The 22,509-nt window shown below is 36.5% G+C and overlaps 1 pseudogene; it reads right to left on the bottom strand.

The window, feature by feature from the left end:
- Positions 1-10,497: 10,497 nt before the first annotated feature.
- On the bottom strand, positions 10,498-11,315 carry LOC141511978 (triosephosphate isomerase pseudogene; annotated as a pseudogene).
- Between the last annotated feature and the right edge of the window lie 11,194 nt (positions 11,316-22,509).

Below are 22,509 nucleotides of genomic sequence, written 5' to 3'. Positions count from 1 at the left end.
TGTGTTCAAATCATCTTCCTGATGGTAATCCTTTCATGAGGAGGGAGTGCTCCAAACTTTATATTCAAGGCTTAAATCCTTTCTCATCAAATGCCAGTTATACAAAGACACACATTGCAAATAAGACCTATTGTCCAAACCAATAGCAGCCAGAGGTGAGGACAGATTATATTCTAGGTGTAAAGGATTGCCAGTGAATCACCAGGAAGATGGACAATAGAGGAACATGTACAAGAGAAAGAAAGCAGACCAGACTAGACCATGCAGTGTAGAAAGTTTAGTGATGTGGTTAGAAAAATAGAGAAGGAATTTAAATTGCTTGATATTTTTAAACGCAAGCAGAGTGCTTTATATTTGACCCTAGAAATAATCAGGAGTCATTGAAATTTAGAATAGAAGAATGGCATAATCAGATCTCTTTTTTTTAAGTTATTTTTTTTATTCTCATTCTGCACAAATGTTTCTTTTTACACCAATAAAATATACCTGTTTACAAGTAAATAAAACACCCCTCCCCCCCTGAACATAGATAGACCTGCTTGGGCAAAAAAGTAAAGGGGAGAGAAAAAAAATCAAAATAAAAAAAATAATTGTAGGCATGGCCAGGTGGCACAATGGATGAAGCAACAGCCCTGGAGCCACGAGCACCCAAGTCCATATCCAGCCTTGCAAACCCAACAATCACCCAGCCATGCGACATGCAAGCTACCCGATCCCCACCGCCCTACAAAAACCAAAAAAGATGAAAAAAAAAGACCCAAAATAAAACAAAATAGCAATAACAGTAGGGGTGGCTGGGTGGCATATAGAGCACTGGCCCTTGAGCCAGGAGCACCCGGGTCTGAATCCAGCCCCAGACACCCAAAGATCACCCTGCTATGTGGCCCCAGGCAGGCCACCCAGCCCCACCGCCCTGCACCCTCCCCCAAACAACAATAACAAAAAATGTGCTTCAGTCTCTGTTCCAACACCATCAAATCTGTGGTGAGTAGATCACATTCTTTATGATAAGTCCATCACAAAAGTTACTTCCATATTTTTTCAGTTGCCATTGCTGATTGCAACTCCCTCCTTTCTTATTTCTCCACTACCATGTACTATATTTTCTCTCTCCTTTCACTCTGACTCTGCTGTAGGGTCACTGAGTGGCACAGCAGACAGATCCCTGGTCCTGGGGCCAAGAGGCCCTGAGCCCCCCTACCACCCCTTAGGCCCAGCCTCCACCTGGCCCCATGGTCCTGGGCAGGCCATCCAATCCCAACCCCTTGCAAGAAGTAAAAAAGAAAATGTGTTATATCTGACCACTGTCCCTCCATGGTCCATCTCTCCTCCTTTATTCACATCCTCACCCCTTCCCCCTGCTCCCCCCCTCCTTCTTACTCCAGTTGTCTATACCCCATTGAATATATTTGCTGTTTCCTCTCCTAGCCATCTCTGATGACAGCAAAGGTTTCCTCATTCTCCCTTGCCTCCCCACTTCCATATCATTGCAATAGCTCATTGTAATAAAAAAAAATCTTATTATGTGAAATATCTTGGACTATTCCCCCTCTCCTTTTTCTTTCTCCCATTCCATTTCCCTTTTTTTCCTATTGACTCCATTTTTACACCATATTTTATCTTCGAATTCAGCTTCCTCCTGTGCTTCAACTATAAAAGCTCCCTCTACCTGCTCTATTAACTGAGATGGTTCATATGAATATTATCAGTATCATTTTTCTATACATGCAGTTCATCCTCATTAAGTCACTCATATTTCCCCCCTCTCCTCCAATCTCCATTCTTCACCTGAGTCCTGTATCTGAAGATCAAACCCTCTGTTCAGCTCTGGCCATTCCAAAAGGAACCTTTGAAATTCCCCTGGTTCATTGAAAGTCCATCTTTTTCCCTGGAAGAGGACATTCAGCCTTGCTGGGTAGTTCATTCTTGGCTGCATTCTAAGCTCTTTTGCCTTCCGGTATATTGTATTCCAAGCCCTACGAGCTTCCAATATAGTTGCTGCTAAGTCCTGTGTGATCCTGACTGCAGCTCCATGATATTTGAACTGCGTCTTTCTGGCTGCTTGTAATATTTTCTCTTTGACTTGGGAGTTCTGGAACTTGGCTATAATATTCCTGGGGGTTGGTTTTTTTGGGATCTCTTTCTCGGGGGATCAGTGTATCCTCTCCATTTCTATTTTGCCCTCTGCTTCTAGAATATCAGGGCAATTTTCCTGTAGGAATTCTTTGAAAATGATGTCAAGGCTCTTTTCCTGATCATGACTTTCATGTATTCCAATAATTTTCAAATTATCTTTCCTAAGTCTGTTTTCCATATCAGTTGTTTTTTCAATGAGATATTTCACATTTTCTTCTAATTTTTCATTTTTTTGGTTTTGAAGTATTGATTCCTGATTTCTGGTAAATTCCTCAATCTCCCTGAATTCTATTCTTTGTTTGAAGGATTTGTTCTCCTCAGAGAGTTTTCTTATCTCTTTTTCCATCTGGCCAATTTTGCTTTTTAAAGCATTCTTCTCCTCAATAACTTTTTGAACTGTTTTATCCATTTGACCTAAGCTGGTTTTTAGCATGCTATTTTCTTCAGCATTTTTTTGGATTTCCTTGACTAAGCTGCTGACTTCATTTTCATGTTTTTCCTGCATCTCTCTCTCCTTTCTTTTCCCAGTTTTTCTTCCAACTCCCTCATTTGATTTTTAAAGTCTTTTTTGAGCTCTGTCATAGCCTGAGCCCAATTTCTGTTTTTCTTGGAGTCTTTAGATGCAGGAGCTTGTGCTTCCTCATCTTCAGACTGAGTATTTTGATCCTTCTTGGGCTCATTTGCAAAATATTTCTCAATGGTCCTCCTCTTGTTCCTTTGCTTGCTCATTTTCCCAGCCTAAGCCTGTTTTTTGGGGTGCTTCCTGAGCTTTTGGGTCACTCCCACAAGGGTCTCAGTGTGTGAAGGTCTTTCCTCCCACCTGGTCTGTGAATGACCATAAGCGCCCCCCTCTGCCATGGGGCTGAGGTGGGGGGGGCCCTGTTGTTCTGTGGAGGGGCCTAGACTGGGATCAGGATCTGAATGTGATCAGAGCCCCAGAGTCCTGTTCCAGGGGCCGAGGACAGACCTGGGCAGTCTCTCTCTCTCTTCACTCCCCTCCCTCAGCTCAATGGGCTCATGCCCTGGGGGCTCCTGCTTACCAGCTCTGCCTGCTTCTGTTTCTAGGTCTAGGCTGCTGAAAGACCAAGCTGCTTGCTGTGTGCCCTGAGGGCTGGGCTCCATGTGCTAGCTCTGGCAGAGGTCCCCTGCTGTTCCCCCACTTTGTGCCGGTGCTCCCTGGGGAGCAGCTCAGGAGACTCCCCCACTGTGAGCTGAGGCTCCCAGTGCCCTGGGGCTGCTTCCAGGAGTCTGAAGTTCTTTGGCTCTGGTGGGCCACCCCTCTGGCAGGCCGCACCTCCGACCCTGGTGAGCAGAGCCTTTCTGCTCTTTTCCAGGTTACCTTGAGTAGGAGAAATGCCTCCCTGGGTCCTTTTATGGGTTTTGTCTCTTGAAAGTTTAGTTAGAGTCCTTAGTTTATGAGTTTTTATCAGAGAGCTCCTAAGACTCGATCCCTTCATGTCACCATCTTGGCTCCACCCCCCCCCCCCAGATCTCTTTTTAAAGGAAATTATTTTGACAAGTGTGTACAAGAAGAATTAGGATGAGGAGAACCTTGAGACTAGGAAAACAATTAAAAGCCTATTAAAAGTCAGACAAAAGTTAGCTTGAGTTTGTGCTTGGATGAAGAAAACATGAGACAGATGCGAGAGATGTTGTGGAGGTTGAAATGGCAAAATTTGATAATTGAATATGTAGGGTGAGGAATAAGGAAAAATCAGAGATGATAATGAGGTTGTTAATCTGAGAAACTAGAAGACTGTTGGTGTCCTTGAAAGAAATAGGGAGGCAGCTACGTGGCACAGTGAATAGAGCATTGGTCCTGGAGTCAGGAGGTCCTGAACTCAAATCCAGACTCAGACACTTACTAATTACCTAGCTGTGTGTCTTTGGGCACATCACTTAACCCCATAGTCTTACCAAAATTAAGAAAGAAAAGAAAAGAAAGAGAAGATTTTCAGCCAATATGGCAGAGAGAAGCCAGGCACTGTTTTAAGCTCTCCTGGCTCAGAACTGACATGAATCAAGCCTCTTAATAGATTTTGGATGAATAGAACCCACAAGAGAACAGAGAGAAACATTTTCCAGCAAAGTCTGTCACAGGGGACCATGGATATGCCCAGGGCATAGAACAGAGACTCAGTTCATGGGCAACAGGGTGGAGTGGGAGTCTAACCTGAAAACCATGGTGGTAGAAGAAGAAGCTTTTTTGGTGTGCAGTGTGGGTAGACTGGGAGAGCTCCAGTGTGACTGGCCAGGATAACCATTGTGCCAGTTCAACTGGTCTGGATTGCCCAAACCTGAAGTTTTCCAAGTGGACCTTCTCTCCTTCCCCAATACCTGGGGGAGGACCTGATTTTCTCCAGTATAGCCCCAGATGTTTGCATCTTTCCCCAAAGCCCTGGTGTGATGGCTGTAGGAATTCCCCAACTCTGGTCATCCAGAAAGACCCTCTGACATTTCCATCCTGACAGCATAGCCCACTGACTAGATTGTGTGAGTATAGCACAGATCCATCCCCAGACCTAGGAAGTGAAAAACTGACACAGACAATCTAGAAAAATCTGGCATTCCTTACTGGTTGCCTCACTGAGTAATCCCTTGGAGTTCCTAACCCTAGTAAGCAGGATTCTGAAAACCTAATCTGCAAACCAACCCCCCTCCCCCAACACAAAACCCTAATATCCCAAAATGAAAAAAAAGCTAATATCCCAAAATGAAAAAAAAAAGACCAGCACAAAGCAGGATCTTTTGAATGTTACTTTGGAGATAAGGAAGCCAACTCAAAAAAGGATGACAGAAGGGATGCTATATGTTTAGCTTCAGAGGAGAATATGAATTGGTTTCCAGCCCAGAAAGACTTCTTAGAAGAGATCAGAAAAGAGTTTAAAAATCAAATGGAAAAATTAGAGAGAGAAATGCAAGAGAAAATTAATACAATGCAAAAGAAAAATAATATCTCACAACAAGAAAAAATGACAGAAAACAAATCCTTGAAAAATAAAATTGGACAAATGCAAAGAGAAAACAATTCCTTCAACACAAAAAACAGATGAGCAAATGGAAAAAGATAACTTTTAAAAATAGAATTGACCAAATGGAAAAGGAGATGTAAAATCTAAATGGGGAAAATTCATCCCTGAAAAAATAGATTGGAATCTGTGGAAGCTAATGACTTCAGAGACAACAAGACTCTGTTAAACAAAATGAAAAAAATGAAAAAAATAGAAGAAAATGTAAAATATCTTATTGTTACTATAACTGACTTGGAAATTAGATCCAGAAGAGAAAATTTAAGAATCATAGAACTGCCTGAACTCCATTCTTCAGGATATAGTTAAGGAGAACTGCCCTGATACCTTGGAACCAGAAGGCAAAATAGTCATTGTAAGACTCCATCATTCCCCCCCTGAAAGGGATTCCCAAAATGAAGACACCAAGGAATATTGTGGTCAAACTCCAGAATTATCAGATCAAGGAGAAAATCCTGCAATTGGCCAGAAAGAAGCAATTCAAATACCAAGGATGATACAGGATCTCATTGCATCAACATTAAAGAACTGAAGGATCTAGAATATGATATTATGAAGAGAAAATTTTGGATTTCAACCAAGAAGGTATGCAGCAAAATTAAGCCTTTTCTTTTAGGGTAAAAGATGGATATTTAATGAACTAGGTGGCATTCAAAATTTTCTAATGAAAAGATCAGAGCTGAACAAAAAACAGGAGATAAATGAAAAGGTAAACTGGGGGAAAGAAAAAAGCTGTTATTCAATAAGATTACATTCCCACCTGGAAAGAAGATTCTCATAACTCTTAAGCATTGTAACTCTATTAAAGGGAATATTCTTAGGTGTGGACATTCATGGTATGTCCATGATTTTGCTGGAATGTTTTCAAAAATTATTTCATTAAAAGGGGGGAGGGGAGCTAGGGGCAGTTAGGTTGCACAGTGGTTAGAACACTCAGTAAGACCTGAGTTCAAATATGACCTTACTTAGTAATTGCTTAGCTGTGTGACATTGGGCAAATCACTTAACCCCACTGCCTTGCAAAAAAAAAAACAAAAAACAAAAAGGGTGGGGAATATAAAGAGATGGGAAGAAAGGCAAGGTTGAATGGTTACATCACATGAAGAGGTGCAAAGGAGGGAAAGAAGGGAGGAGGTAAAAACTGCCAGAATCTTACTCTCATTGGATTTGGTTCAAGGAAGGATTAATGCACACATTTAGTTAGGCTTAGAAATTTATCTCTTATGGGTGCAGCTAGGTGGCACAGTGGATAGAGCACCAGCTCTGGAATCGATAGGACCCAAGTTTAAATCTGGCCTCAGACATTTAATGATTGCCTAGCAATCGGGTTAATTGACCTTGGGTAAGTCACTAATCCCCATTGCCTTAAATAAATTTTTTTAAAAAGAAATTTATCTTATCTTTCAAGCATTAAAGGGGGAGGAGGAAAGACTGATAAAAGAGAAGGAAGGATGAAGGGGAAAAGGAAAAGGAAAAGGGCAAAGAAAAGGGAGGGAAATGAATACAAGGAAGGGAATACATTAAAGGAGGTGTTATTCAAAAGTCAAACACTGGGGAAGAGGAATAAAGTGAAAGAAGGGGAAAATACAAACTGAGAGGAAATTCAAGGGCAATAAAGAGTAATTATAACTGTGAATGTGAATAGAACGAATTCTCCCATAAAATAGAAGTGGATAGCAGAGTGGATTAGAAACTAAAACCCTATAATATACTGTTTACAAGAAAAACATTTGAAGTAGAAAAATACACACAGAGTATAGGTAAAAGGCTGCTTCAGCTGGAGTGAAAAAAAGGGAGGGGTAGCAATCCTTATCTTAGACAAAGCAGTTACAAAAATAGATCTTATTGAAAGAACAAAGAAAGGAAACTATAACCTCCTAAAAGATACCATAGATAATGAAGAAATTTCAATACTAAATGAATATGGTATAACATCCACATTCTTAAAGGAGAAGGAAAATGAGTTACAGGAAGACATAGACAGCAAAACTCCATTGGTTGGGGGACCTCATGAACATTGTGTAACCTAACAGCAACATGTGGGTGGTGATCAAAGTTAATGGACTTGCTCATTCCATCAGTGCAACAATCAGGAATGAGCAAGAACTGTGGAGTTTGAACAAAGACCAAAGACTATTACCTTTAATTTTTCAAAAATGTTAACTTATTATGTAATTTTGCTATCTCTTATACTTTATTTTTTTCCTTAAGGATATATGATTTTTCTCTCATCACATTCAACATGGATCAATGTATACCAATATAAAGAGTAATAGCCTGTCTTTTATGGGGTGGTGGAGGGAAGTGAGATTAGGGGAAAAATTGTAAAATTAAAAATAAATAAATTAATTAATTAATTAAAAAAAACAATAAAAAACCAAAAGAATGAAAAACTTACAGAAAATGTGAAATATCTCTTTGAAAATAAAAAGCAACAGACCTAGAAGACCTAGATCCAGAAGAGCTAATTTAAAAATTATTGGGCTACCTGAAAATAATGATCAGGAAAAGAGCCTTGACTACATTTTTCAAGAAATAGTGCATCAAAATCACCCTGCAAACCTAGAAGAAGAGGGTACAATAGAAATTGAAGGAATCCAATGACCATCTACCTAATTAATATTAGCAATTGTGGGAAAAAATATTGAAGCAACTTCTCTGATGGATTTATGCTAAAGAATGCAACCTGTCCAGAGAGAGTCCATGGTGAATGAACACAAGCTGAAGTACATTTATTTTTTTCTCTCATTTCATTTCTCTTGAATTTTCTCTATTTTTTGGGGGGGGGAGGTTTATGTCTACTTTCACAGCAAGGTTATTGCAATGATATGAAAATAAATAAATAAATAAATTATTGAAAAAGAGATAACAGACATACTGAATTAATTTCAGGTGGAAATAGTAGTACTATAATAGTACTCTCAGTACTCTCAGAACTACTAAAATCTAAATACAAAATAAATAAGAAGTTAAGAAAATGAATAGAATTTTAGATTAATTAAATAAGATAGATATATGGAAAGAACTGAATGGAAATAGAAGGAACATATTTCTTTTTTCTTAGCTGTTCATGGAAACTTTACAAATATTGACCAAAAGAATTTATAGCTAAAAGCAGAAAAACAAAGATATTAAAAGTATCCTATATGTTCTAGAAAGTTTCTAGTAGCATTCTTTGTGGTTTCAAGGAACTGAAAATTGTAGGAATGGCCATAATTTGAGGAATGGCAGAACAAGTTATGGTATATGATTGTGTTGGAATATTACTCTGCAACAGGAATGAGTTCAATTTTTGTGGGGGGAGGGGAAATAGAAAGATTTGCACAAAATAATGAAGAGAATCAAAATGAACAGAAACAAAAGAGCAATGTATATAATAACAATATTGTTTTAAAAATTACTTTAAGCTAATAAGTCTATTCTAAATACCAAAATTAAATATAAAGGATATATAAAAAGTACATCCATCCAGAGAAAGAAGTGATAAATGAAAGTATGTATAGAATTAATTAACATATATGTGTCTGTGTGTGTATATGTAATTATACACACATATTTGTGTCTAAAGGCAGCCATCTCTAGGGCATAGGGAGCAGAAAATAAATTTATCTGTTAATTCTGTTGTATATTTAAAAGAAATAATATATGCATAGTAGACTTACAGTTTCAGATACTATGTTATAAAAATTGTACTATGTGATAGAAATGCTTGTATTCTATAAATCCAAAAGAAATTTTAAATCGAAATAGAGATGTTTGATGATGGAGTGAGTTTGGTGAAGATAATGAATTATGTTTTGGACATGTGTTTGAATTACTTAGAGAACATCAAATTTTAAATGTCTAATAAGTAGTTGGTGGGATAGGAATCACCATCAGGAGACTAGAACAGGATATACAGATCTAGGAGTCATTCACAAAGAAATGTTAATTAAACCCATGAAAGCTTATGAGATCCCTAAATGAAAGGGAAAAGACAAATAGGAGAAACAAGAGAAAAACAGTATCACAAAAACTCCTAAATGATACAGTATCCAGACTTAATTAGGATGTTCCTATGGGCACCAAGAGACCACTCAAATCTGAGACTTGTGCAAAAGATCATTTAAGTTTATATTTGAAGTTTATGTTTGAGCTATTAGTAACCAGGGCAACTTTACAAAACCTTTTCCTCTGGAAAAATGAAAAAGCTACCATCTTTAGGATGATGAGGAAGGCAGAAATGGGAAAGTGAGTGAAAAGGCTAAGTCACAGAATGATGGATAAGAAAAAAATGAAGGCATGTTTTGAAAAATAACAATAGCATAAAGGAGTAATGGCTCTAAAGACCAGTTGAGGACAATGGGAGATGAAATCTGCTTATAAAAAGACTATACTGGGCAGACAGCATGGTTGCTAAGGAGGATCATACCCTGACCACATTCTGCTGAAGTCCTGTACAGGATAGTATTGTAAGTCACTAAGACCGTACTGGTGTCTGATGGTTTCTGGTGGGAGTTTAAAGAGAGGATGGATAATTAGTATTTTATGGAACAGACTGTTTATCTGGGAGAATAGAGGAACTTGGTGAACTCTAAAGCCCCTCCATCTCTGAGTCTTTGATTTATAGAATCATAGGTTTTTATGCCTCTTGTACTGTTCTGTGGATGTCTAAAGCCCTGACATAGGCTGCTTTATCTTGATTTTCAGCAAAAAAATTATATGAAGAATATTAATAGATAGTTGAAACTAGATTTTCAATATTATTAATCTCTTCCTACTCAAGATGACAATACACCATCTGTTGTGTCAGAGTCCTATAAATACTATTGCTATGGAAAGATGAGCCATGAACTCACAGACTGTGCATCTATAATTCACTACCTTATGAATCATAAGCAGTTGTCCTTGAGGTCACCTTTACAGAATTACCTGTGGATGTCTTGAGCTAATTTCCATGGACTGTTTCTTTGCTTTATGTGTGTAACTCATAGAATCCAGACTGGTTTAGGCTGAATATTTGCTTTATAAACTACAATTTGGCCCTACAACTCACTGCATGCCTTTTGTTGTTTGCTTATCCTAACTTTAAAAGAATGTTGATCTTTCAGTAAAGTTGCTTTCCTGATCTCTGGAAGCTGCAAAGTTTTGATTGTTAAAGAGCTCTTTGGCAAGAAGTGGTTTATGTGATCTTTCAGGGGTGCCTTTACTCTCTTCAATCATACAATTTTTTTGAGCTTCCTTCAAATTTACAGTAAAAGGAGAAAGGCCCTATCCATTAGAGGAAGAGCTGGGGATCTGAGAAGTGATACACACAACCTATATGGCAGACAAAGGTGTAACTTGAATTAGATCACAGGGAATGGGGAGCCATCATCACAATCACATGGGAAGGGGAGGGATAAACCAGACTAAGAGGACCACATGAAGAACTTAGTTTTTTGATATGGATGGTATCCAGGAATTCAGGTCTATGAGACTCTTCACCCACCAGGAAGCCAAGTAATCAATCTGGCACATCAGCTCCTTACAGTTGACCCCTCTCACAAAGCCTCCACAAGTGATCTGTAAATTGTGATACATCTTCTGAGATGCGAGTCTTAAGCCTGCCCCAAAACTTCTCATGTACCACCTGGGTCTGCTGAAGGGTAACTTTCTTGCTGGTACCAATAACCCAGACAGGTTCATAGGCTAGAACCACTTTGTTCCAGCTCCTCACTTATCTGCAATGGCTTTGGTCTGGTCAAAAACAACCTTCTCAGTGATTCCATCTTCCCTCCTATCTAACTTCTCACCAAGACAGACAATCACTCCTAGGTTTTCTTGACAGAGCCTGGGCTATCTTCTGCCCAATAAGCTCATCTGACTCCCCGAAGATTTATCTTTTGTCAGAGTATCTGAGGATTACCCAATTGACTGCTCAATTCTTAATCTTGGCAGGGCTGATCTCCCTTGTAAAGACTTACTTTGTAGCAGTTCTGAGAAGCTATGCCAAATTTTCCATCCAGTTTCTGCTGAACCAAAGTGAAGTAGAGAGAGGGAACTTGATATATCATTTTGGTGTTGGTGGGCAACTTGGCTCCCTTAATCATAGCAATGAACTCTCCCAAATCCTTCTTTTCCCTATTCATCTTCCATTTGCCCCCCAATGAAGAATTTCCATGGTAACATAGCTCATGGGAGGTAGACAGCTCTGCAGCAGATTCAAGGTGAGCAGTAGAGAACAATTAATCATATTATTTTCAATGTTACTCTCCCCCAGGAATTGTCAAAGTATGTAACTGTGATGAAATGGACAATTCTCTCTGGTCTTCACTAGCTCCAAGGGAAGCCCCCAAAAGGAAAGTGCTTCAGCCAGTTTCTCCATTGCTGACACTCTTGAGTAAATTTTCCATTGATACTATGAAGGGAATGACCTGTTGGTGAGAAAGAATTGTATTTCTCCTTCACAAGTTAGGTTCTTAGATTCAATAACATTTTCCTAGTTTTTCCTTTACAGCATCATAGCCACTAGGGCTGCGATTATCTTGTTCCCTAGCATCAAAAGAATGCATAGAACACTAATAGGTTGGGATCTGATGGAAAAGAGAGAGGTCAATGGAAATGCTCCCCCAGGGCATGGTGGCACATTTGATCCATGCTTCATGCTCACCTGTACCTACCACCTTGAGTAAGTTCAAGTTTATGCCTGATCTATTATCATAGTATAAAGGAGTTTTAGGTTATCATTTGTATACAACTGTGTCATATTTCAGAGCATCTTGTGTTACATGACACAGATTTATAAAACTGAAAGGAGTTTGCTTTTTTTTTAATCATCTTCTATCATCACTTTCTAATAGTTTCCAAGGTGCTCTCTGGAGTTGTAGTAAGTGAAGTACCTAATCTCAAAGGATGTTTGATGGGGGAAGATCATTTGTAGTCCACTTTCTCCATGAAAGATGATAATGGGGTTTGTCTCCAAACCCACCATAACCCCGCCCGGTTTTTCCACCCAACACTTTATTTTATTTTATTTTTTATTTTTTCATCCATATGCACATGTATATTTTTAAATTACAAAATTTCCTTCCACCCTCCCTTCCCACCCCACCCCCACCAGCACTTTCCCACACTGCTCTGACTGCTGTCCAAATGCTTTATCTCTCTTATTTCTGAGTCAGGTGTTGGACCTTTAGAGCCATTAGAATAGTAGTACCTTGGTGGGGCTACTGGAAACATTCAAGCTTATCTTCACCATTTTCCACCCCCCAAACTCAATTACATCTTGAACTCCTCCTTCTCCCTTACTCTCCTTATACAATCATTTACCTTATCATGTCATTTCTGCCTCCTCCCCATCCTTTGCATATGTACCCTTCTGCCTATTCACACAGCACCCCTCTAGGTCAGATCCTCATCACTTCTTGCCTACACTATTGCAATAATGAACTAAATAATATACTTATTTCATTTCTCATCCTTTGTCAAGTCATCCTCCAAATATCTGCCAAAGTGACTTTTCTTAACTATAGGCCTGACCATATAACTCTGCTATTCAATAATGTCAAGTGAATCCTTATTAATTTTGGAATCAAATATTATTTCATTGGCATCTTATTCATTTTGAAATTTCTATTTTTATTTGAGCTGTCTAGATGACACAGAAGATAGAACAATGGGCTTGAAATCAGGAAGACTTGCATTCAAACCTCACCAGATACTTACAACCTTTGTGATGCCAGGCAAGTCACTTAACTTCGGTTTACTTCTGTTTATTTCCCCAACAGTAAAATGGGGGGAAATGCAGAACTGTTGTGTGGATCAAATTGGATAATATCTGTGAAACACTTAGCATGCCTAGCATATAGCAAGTTCTTTCTCTTATTTAAATTTTATCAAATACATAATGATTAATATGGCAGTACTGATTGGTCGGTTATTTTTTCAGTCATGTCCAACTCTTTGTGTGACTCCATTTGAAGTCTTTTTGGCAAAGACAAAGATGTAGTTTTCTATTTCCTTTTTCAACTCATTTTACAATTGAGGAAACTGAGGCAAATGAGAGTTAAATTACTTGGTCAGTGTCACACAGCTAGTAAATGTCTGAGGTCAGATTTAAACCCAGGTCTTTCTGACTCCAGATCTGGAGTATCCATTATGTCACCTAACTGTCCTGTGATCGAGTGTACGGGTGGTCAATAGATTCAGATTCAATTGATGGTATTGAATAGCCTTCGCACCAACTAGTCCTATGCCTGAAATGCTCTGCCTCCTTGCTTCTGCCACTTAATATAACTCACTTTTTTCAAATTGGAGATTATCTTCCATGTGACAAAGACTACTAGGTACTAGAGCTGTAAATAAAGTGAATGAAGTAGTGCCTAAGTTCAAGGAACCTATATTCTAGTGGGGAAGACAACAAATATATATAGAAATATATTTATAATAAAGGTAAATGAACAAATATAATTATAAAGTAATTAAATTTAAGGTAGTATGGGAGTTGACATTAATAAGAGTGAGACAGATCAGGAAAAGTTTCATATAGAAGGTGGTGCTTGAGCTGCCTCCTAAGTCAAGGTCACGCACTGCATTTTGACGTTTGTCCTGGACTTCAGTAGTTCTATAGAAGAGAGTGAGGCTGATGACTTTTCCCAGTTCTGCCTCATTTAAATCCAGTTTACACATAAGGAAAGACATCACCTGTGTGATGTTTTGGCCTCTTAAAATTAAAGGATGAACAACAAAAACAACAAAGAAATAGAGGGATTCTGTGAAACAGAAATGAAAAGGGAATGCATTTCAAGAATGGGAAGCAAGTGGTGCAAACACACAGAGATGAAAGATGGGCCCTATGTGAGGAATAGAGAGAAGACCACTTTGATGGTCCTGGATAAACATCAAGTGCCTAATAAATGATTACTGTCAGTTTGAATTTCTAATACCTCCCTCCACAAATTCAGTTCATTTAAACTCTTTCTGAAATATTGTTCTTGTCCTAAAGGAACATCCAGTTCTACTGAGGAGGAGAATTATAACATATACAGTAATTTCAAAGAAGAAAACACCAGAAATTTGGATATCTAAAAAGTTTTTATGAAGAAGTGACACATGGGCTATGCTTTGAGGGAAAAGAGGGGAGATTTCTAAGAGGCAGAAAAGGAATTGCAGACATGGGTGACAGCCCCACACAAGAGGTGTAAAGGCAAGGGATATGACAGCCAATGGTTTTTTTTTTTTAATTTAAACTGGAAAATGGAGTAACATAAAACAAAATTGAAGTAGGAAATAGGATTCAAATTGTTGGGGCACTTAAATACATTAGATGTATTTGTCCTTCCAAGACCTGTTCACATTTGTTTGGAAAAAATGTATTTGGTTAGTTTTAACCTTTTTATGATATGACAGCCCTTGTTATTCAGTTAATGTTCTGAGAAATCAGTCAAGATGCCAACTCCATTTATGCAACCATGCAGAATCTTTATGTATAGTTTAATACATATAAACACATAGTTAGTGCATGCATAATTTACATGTATTGTTCGTATAAACATGAATAAACCTAAATGGTATGTACATATACAAAAGTTATCTTGTACATCCTGTGTATACTATATGAATTAGCACTTGACTATCAGCCTCCATTTGGCATAATGTTACTTAGCAAAAGGGCCCCCTTCCCAACCCCTTAACATATGGTGACAAATGATGGCCTCTGTCTGTTTGGATTTTCTGGGGGAAATACCCAGTTTGAAACCCTTCCTTGCACTAGCAAAGTTCAGAGAGAGGTCATTGAAATGGAGAAAACTTTTTTGTGGGACCACCTGGAACAACTGAAGGAAACTTCAAGGGTCAGAAAAAGAATAAAAGACTTCTGAATTGAAAAACAAGGTAAGGACCTTTAACAATCTAGGTTGACATCTTGGATAACAAAAAAGGATGTCTCACGTGGAGCAAGAGTCAAATCAGTCAATCACCATTTATTTATTCAATGCTTACTAAAAGTAAAGAAGACAAAGAAAGGCAAAATCAAGGTTCCTCTTCTCTAGGAGTATGCATGAGGCAGCCAAGAGGCCAATGAAAGCTATGTACAAATAAGTTATCTCCAGGATAAATTGAGAATAATTTCAGAAGAAAGCACCAACATTAAGGGGAACTGGGAAAGACTTTTGTCTGGAAATTGAAGGAAGTCAGGGAAGCCAGGAGGAAAAGATTAGATAAAATAGGGGATAGTTGGTGAACATACCTGGAGAAATGTAACATCTTGTATGAGGAATAGTAAGGAATCCTATGTCATTTGATTACAGAGTTCATCTGCTTGGAATAAGGTGAATGAAGACTAGACGGGTCAAGCAGTCAACTGGATGATGTTTTTTAATGGTTAGATGTTAATTCTTTGAAAAAATTAATATTGAGACAGATTTCCTCAAAGCTTTGCTTAACCCCTGCCCTGGGTAACATTGATTCAGAAGACCCAGGTATTGTGATTATCCTTATTTTGGGTGATAACAAAAACATGAAAGGGAACTGACATTTAGCATGATAGAATGAGGGTCTAAAGAGAAATGGATATCTTGGAATGATGGGATAAATCTTTGCTGTTAAATTGTTTCAGTTTGGGTCCAACTCTTCATAATTCTCCAGCTCATTTTACAAGCAAGGAACTGAGGTAAGCAGGGTTAAGTGATTTGTCCAAGGTCACAGGTGGTAAGTAAGTCCCTGAGGCCAGATCTGAAGTCAATCTTCCTGACTTCAAGCCTGACATTCTATCCATTGTGTCACCTAGTTGGGATAAGTATAAGAACTTTTGAAATATTGTTGTTTCTTTCAAGGAGCAAAATTAAGTTAAAAAAATTTGCCTGTACAAATATGAAATATCTCAGTTAACTGGAATTAATATAAAAAAATCCCTGTGGGTTTCAGATGGTTACAAACTCAATATGCACCAGAGGAATGACATGGCTTCCTTTTTGAAAGTTCATAATTAATAATTAAAACTTAAACTGCATTAACATAAGTATAGTGATCAGAACTGGAGAGCTGATGTAAACATTACACTTAAAGATATCAACACGCTGAAGCAAGTTGTGAAGAAGCAGGAGAGGATAGTGGGGGACTCAACAATATTCCATATAGAGGTAAACTTGTTCTATGCTTTCTTCTTATCAATTCTTTTCTGAATACATATAGCATCTTTCTTTAAATGTCCTTTACAGTTAATTTCGGGATTTATAATAGTCAAAATAACTTATTTTCTCAGAGTTGCTCTTAAAACAATATTGTGATTATTGGTATGCAATGTTCTCTTGGTTCTGCTCATTTTATTCTTTTTTTTAGATTTTTTTGCAAGGCAATGGGGTTAAGTGGCTTGCCCAAGGCCACACAGCTAGGTAATTATTAAGTGTCTGAGGCCAGATATGAACTCAGGTACTCCTGACTCCAGGGCCGGTACTCTATCCACTGTGTCACCTAGCCACCCCCATTTTATTCATTATCATTTTGTGTAAGTCTTTCCATGTTTTTCTAAAATCAAGAAGATCATCATTACTTATAGCACAGAATTATTCCATCATGATTCCATAATACAACTTGTTCAGCCACATAAAATCCACTACCACAATGATTTGTAAATGGTAGCTGTCTTCAAATTAATGAGGGACTATAATCTAGAAGAGGAAATAGATGTATTTGATGTCTCACATGTATTTCATTTCCCAGTGTATAAAAATAACTAGAATCACATTTTTGTTTTAATAAATTTGGGGGGGGGTACTTTAAAAAATCAACTCAAATTTTCCAAGAGTAGAAGAGGCTGTCAAAGTTGAAGGACCACCCATTAAACATCTTTGGAGAGAAGCTCATCTGTTGAATAGAAGTTAGGTTAGTTAGGGGTATACAATTCTTTTCAACAGTAAAATTTTAAGATTCTATGACTGATGATTTGAGAAGGAACTAGCATTTGAAAAATATTTCAGAATTATAAATACCCCTGAGCAAATACTTTGTGCTCAGTTCTGTTTTAGGTGTTATGAGAAAACAAAGCAAAAATACATTTCCTGACTCTCCCATTATTTAATTGGAGAGACAAGATTCATATATAAAATGGAGAAAAGTAGGAAATAATATAATCCTGAGGAAATGCATAATGCATAGCATTATGACTAATTATGGCCAATCTAACATTGAATTCCAGAAGATAATAAATCTACCAGCTAGCATTTATTAAATGTCTGTCATATGTCTAGCACTTTGTTCACTCTGGGGACAGAAGTCAAAAATGAAACAGTCCCTGACTTCAAAGAGAGATCCTCATGAACCAGAGTTTCAAGGAAGCCTTCATAGAGAACTTCTCTTCTGTATTTATCATTTCCTTCTTTTAGATATTCTATCTTCCCATGGAATCATAAAAAATCACATGTTCTAGTTCTCTAGTTTTATACTTCTTCCTTACCCTCTTCCTGACTTGTTCGGTTGGGTATTCCCTATGACTTTTTCTCTGGACAATTTTCCTTCTTTTGTGATATTTAATCCCTTTACAATTTTGTTCAGTCTTATGGTTTCATCTACCTTTATAGAGATGATTACCAAATTTCATTTGTCACATTCTCTAAACTAAACCCCAGATCTGAGTTCCAGATAACTGAAGTTTTAGTTTCATTCAGATGTCCAGATGTTCTCATTGTCAACTTGAAGTCATCATGTCAATATTAATGCTTTCCTATCTCTTAACCTATAACCTTTTCAACTGTTAAATTTGCTTCTTTCTGTCCATGATACTATTCACCCCCATTCTACCACATTTTGAACCTTGGGCTTCTTCTCTATCCTTTAACATAAAAGATGTTGTTAATTCCTGTGTCACATCACTTACCGCTGTCTTCTCTCTCTATAATCTTTGGAAATACAAATACAGTCTGGACTATTACAATGGTCTCAAAATCAGTCTCCTCTATTTAATTCAAATGAATTCAATTTAATAATGATTTGGCCTATATCAATAATGTGATGCTCTTTTTCATAGTAGAACTGTGTTTTATATGGCATATAAATTCCTGGAATTTCTAACCTTCTGAACTTGCTCCAATCAGGATCTGTCAGCACTTGACAAACCTGCCTCTTCCCATTTGCAAAATATTCCTCTGTTCTTTTACCTACACACATACGTAAAACAGGATCAGTCTAACAAGGACAAAGAAAAAATAGCTCCTGCCTGAGGATCAGGTATCATAATCTTGTTCCTTAGCTTGTTCTTAATCTGTTTGTTCTATCATGCATTTTTTAAGCTTCTTGGCTAATTGGGCAACATAGTACCCACCTATTCCTTTCTAATGTACAGCCTCCAGATCTCGGGCTATTTTAGTCTTTTTTAACTAATGGTGGTTGCTCTACTTTTGTAAGTTTTTCAAGATGTCCATATATTATTTTTTCCTAATTGATCTTTTATTATATTTTTCCAATTACATGTCATGAAAATTTTTCAACATTCATCTGCATGCATATTTATGTTACATAATTTCCTTTCTCCCTCCCTTCCCAACCTCTTCCCTCAGCATCAATCTAGAGAACATTGCATATGTACATTTGTTTTACAGATTAGTCATTTTCTGTATGAGGAAATAGGACTAAGTGAAAAGAAAGAAAACTATAGGATAGGAAGGAAAAACATGAGAGAAATTTTTTAAAAGGGAAAGTAATGTTCATTCAGATTCTGTAGTGTTTTTTCTGTTTTTGTTTTGTTTTTCTTCACCTTGAGGTGGATAACATTGTCCATAACAGATTTCCCAAAGTTGTCCTAGCTCTCTGAACTGCTGAGAAGAGCTCCATCCATCAAAATGATCAACTTGCAATGTTGTTCTTAATGTGCACAATGCTCTCTTGGTTCTGCTCCCTTCACTCAACATCAGTTCCTGTGAATATTTCTATGATTATTGAGAATTCAACCATTCATGACTTCTTATAGTATAGTACTCTATAACATTCATATACCATAACTTGTTCAGCCATTCCCCACTTAATGGCTATTCCCTCAATTTCCATTTCTTTGCCACAACAAAAAAGCTAGACCTAGAATTGGAATTTCTGGGTCAAAAGGTATGATCAGTTTTATTGCTCTTTGGGTCTAGTTCCATATTACTCTCCAGAATGGTTGGATTAGTTCACTACTCCACCAACAATGCATTGATGTCCCAAACTTCTCCAACACTGATCATTTTCCCTTTTCATCACCTTAGCCAATCTGATAGGTGTGAGGTGGTACCTCATATATATTTAATTTGCATTTCTCTAATCAGTAATTATTTGGAGCATTTTTCATATAATTATATCTATATAGATATATAGCTTAATTTCTTATTTGAAAACTGCCTACTCGTATTTTTTGACTCTTTATCACTTGGAGAATGACTTATAACCTTATAAATTTGATTCAATTCTCTATATATATTTTAGAAATGAGATCTTCAGAATCCCTAACTGTGAAAATTGTTTCCCAGCTTTCTCTTTTCCTTTTTATATTGGCTGCATTGGTTTTATTAGTGCAAAAAAACTATTTAATTAAATATAGTCAAAATCATCATTTTGCAATTTCTAATGTACTCCATTTATTATGTGGGCATAAACATTTCCCCTTTTCATAGTCTTACAGATATAGTATTTCTTGACCTGTTAATTAATCTATGGTATCACCCTTTATATCTAAATCCTATACCCATTTTGATCTTATTTGGTAACGGATGTAAGATATGGGTCTATGCATAGTTTTTCCCATATTATTTTCTAATTTTCCCAACAATTGTTTTTGAATAGTGAGTTCTTATCACAGAAGCTAAGGGATAATTTGTCAAGCAATAGATTACTATAAACTTTTACAACTGTTTCTATTAAATCTGTCCTCATCCACCGGTCCATTACTCTGTTCCTTAAAGAGCACTAGGGAGGTTTGATGATTGCTGCTTTAGAGTATAGTTTTAGATTTGTTTCAGCAAGAATATCTGCTTTTATATTTTTGTCATCATATCCCTTGATAGTCTTGACTTTTTGCTGCTGCAGATAAATTTTGTTACTATTTTTCCTAGCTTGACAAAATAGTTATTTGATGGTATGATTGGTATGCCACTGAATGAGTAATTTAATTTTGGTAGAATTGTCATTTTTATTAGATTAGCTCAACTTAACCATGAGCAATTAAATTTTTTCCCAGTTCTTTAGATATGACTTTATTTGTTTGAAAACTGCTTTGTAATTGTGTTTATACAGTTTCTGGGTTTGTCTTGAGAAGTAGATTTCCAAGTATTTTATGCTTTTTGTAATTACTTTAAATGAAATTTCTCTTTCTATCTCTTGTGTTTGGACTTTGTTTATATAGAGAAATGCTAGTGATTTATGAGAGTCTATTTTATATCCTGCTACTTTGCTGAATTTGATAATTGTTTCAAGTAAATTTTTAGATGATTTTCTCAGGTATACTAAGTATGCCATAATAACATCTGCAAAGAGTGAAAATTTTGCTTGCTCATTGTCAATTCAAATTTCTTTTTCTTCTCTTATTGCTAAAGTTAACATTTCTAATACCATATTGAATAGTAATGATGATAATGGGCATCCTTGTTTCACCCCTGATCATACTGGAAATTGACCTAGTTTATCCCCATTGCATATGATATATGTTGATGTTTTTAGATAGATGCTTCTTATTATTTTAAGGAAAACTCCATGTATTCCTATACTCACTAGGGTTTTAACAGGAATGAATGTTGCATTTTTTCAAAGGTTTTTCCAGCATCTATTGAGATAATTATATGATTTCCTTTGGTTTTGTTAGTGATATGTTCAATTATGTTGAGTGTTTTCCTAATATTGCACCATCCCTGACAACTTGGTATAAATCCTACCTGATCATGGTGCATTATCCTAGTAATAACTTGCTATAATCTCTTTGTAAAAATTTTATTTAACATTTTTTGCATCAACGTTCATTAGTGATCTTTGTTTAAAATTTTCTTTGTATTAACTCTTTCTGGTTTAGGTATCAGCACCATATTGGTGTCATAAAAGGAATTTGGCAAAACTCTTTCTTTTCCAATTTTTTAAAAATAGTTTTTTACAAAATTGGAATTAATTGTTCACTAAATGTTTGGTAGGATTAACTTGTAAATTCATCTGAACCTGGAGACTTTTTCTTAGAGAGTTTATTGATATTTTCTTCAATTTCTTTTTTCTACAATTAGGTTATTTAAGTATTTTATTTCCACTTCTGTTAATCTGGGTAGTTTGTATATTTGTAAATATTCATCCACTTCACACAGGTTATTAAATTTATTGGCATACAACTGGACAAAATCATCTCTTTAAATTCCTCCTCATGGTGATGAGTACACTCTTCATTTTTGATACTGGTAATTTGGTATTCTTTCTTTTTTTTACATCAGATTGTTCAAAGGTTTATCTATTCTATTTCTTTTCATAAAAACCAACTCTTATTTTCATTTATTAGATCAATGGTTTTCTTGCTTTCAATTTTATTAATCTGCTTTGATTTTTCAGAATTTCTAATTTGGCATTTAATTGAGGATCTTTAATTTCTTTTTTTTCTAGCTTTTTTAGTGACATACCCAATTCATTGATGTTCTCTTTCTCTACTTTATTCTTGTAAACATTTAGAGATATAAAATTTTCCCTAAAAACTGCTTTGACTGCATCCCATAATTTTGGTATGATATCTCATTCTTATCAATTTCTAGGATGGATTGATTGATTATTCCTATGATTTATTGGTTAATAGATTTCTTCCTTAAAATTAATTTTTTAGTTTCCAATTAATTTTTGGTTTACTTTTCTATGGTCCTTTATTACATGTAACTTTATTGCATCATGATCTGAAAAGTATGCATTTATAATTTCTGCCTTTCTGCATTTGATTGTAAGATTTTTATTCCATTGGTATAAGTGCCATTTACTGCCGAGATAAAGGTATATTCTTTCTAAACCCATTCGGTTTTCTCTAGAGGTATATCATATTTACATTTTCTGTGATTTTATTCACTTTTTCGACTTTTGTCTTGTTTATTTTGTGGTTAGATTGAAGTTTGAAGTCCCCACTTTTGTAGTTGTGCTGTCTATTGTGTCTTGTAATTTATTCACCTTCTGCTATAAGAATCTGGTTGCTATACCTCTAGGAGCATATATGTTTAATAATGATATAACTTCATTGTCTATGGTACCTTTTAAAAAGATCCCTTTTAATAAGTTCTATTACTACCCATAATTTTGGGGGGGTTTATTTTTGCAAGGGTTAAGTGACTTATCCAAAGTCACACAGCTAGGTAATTAGTAATTGTCTAAGACTATATTTGAACCCAGTCCTCCTGACTCCAGGACCAGTGCT

This window comes from Macrotis lagotis, chromosome 2 (genome assembly GCF_037893015.1).
Source record: "Macrotis lagotis isolate mMagLag1 chromosome 2, bilby.v1.9.chrom.fasta, whole genome shotgun sequence".
Classification (NCBI taxonomy): domain Eukaryota; kingdom Metazoa; phylum Chordata; class Mammalia; order Peramelemorphia; family Peramelidae; genus Macrotis; species Macrotis lagotis.
This window is presented reverse-complemented; position numbering and strand designations above follow the sequence as displayed.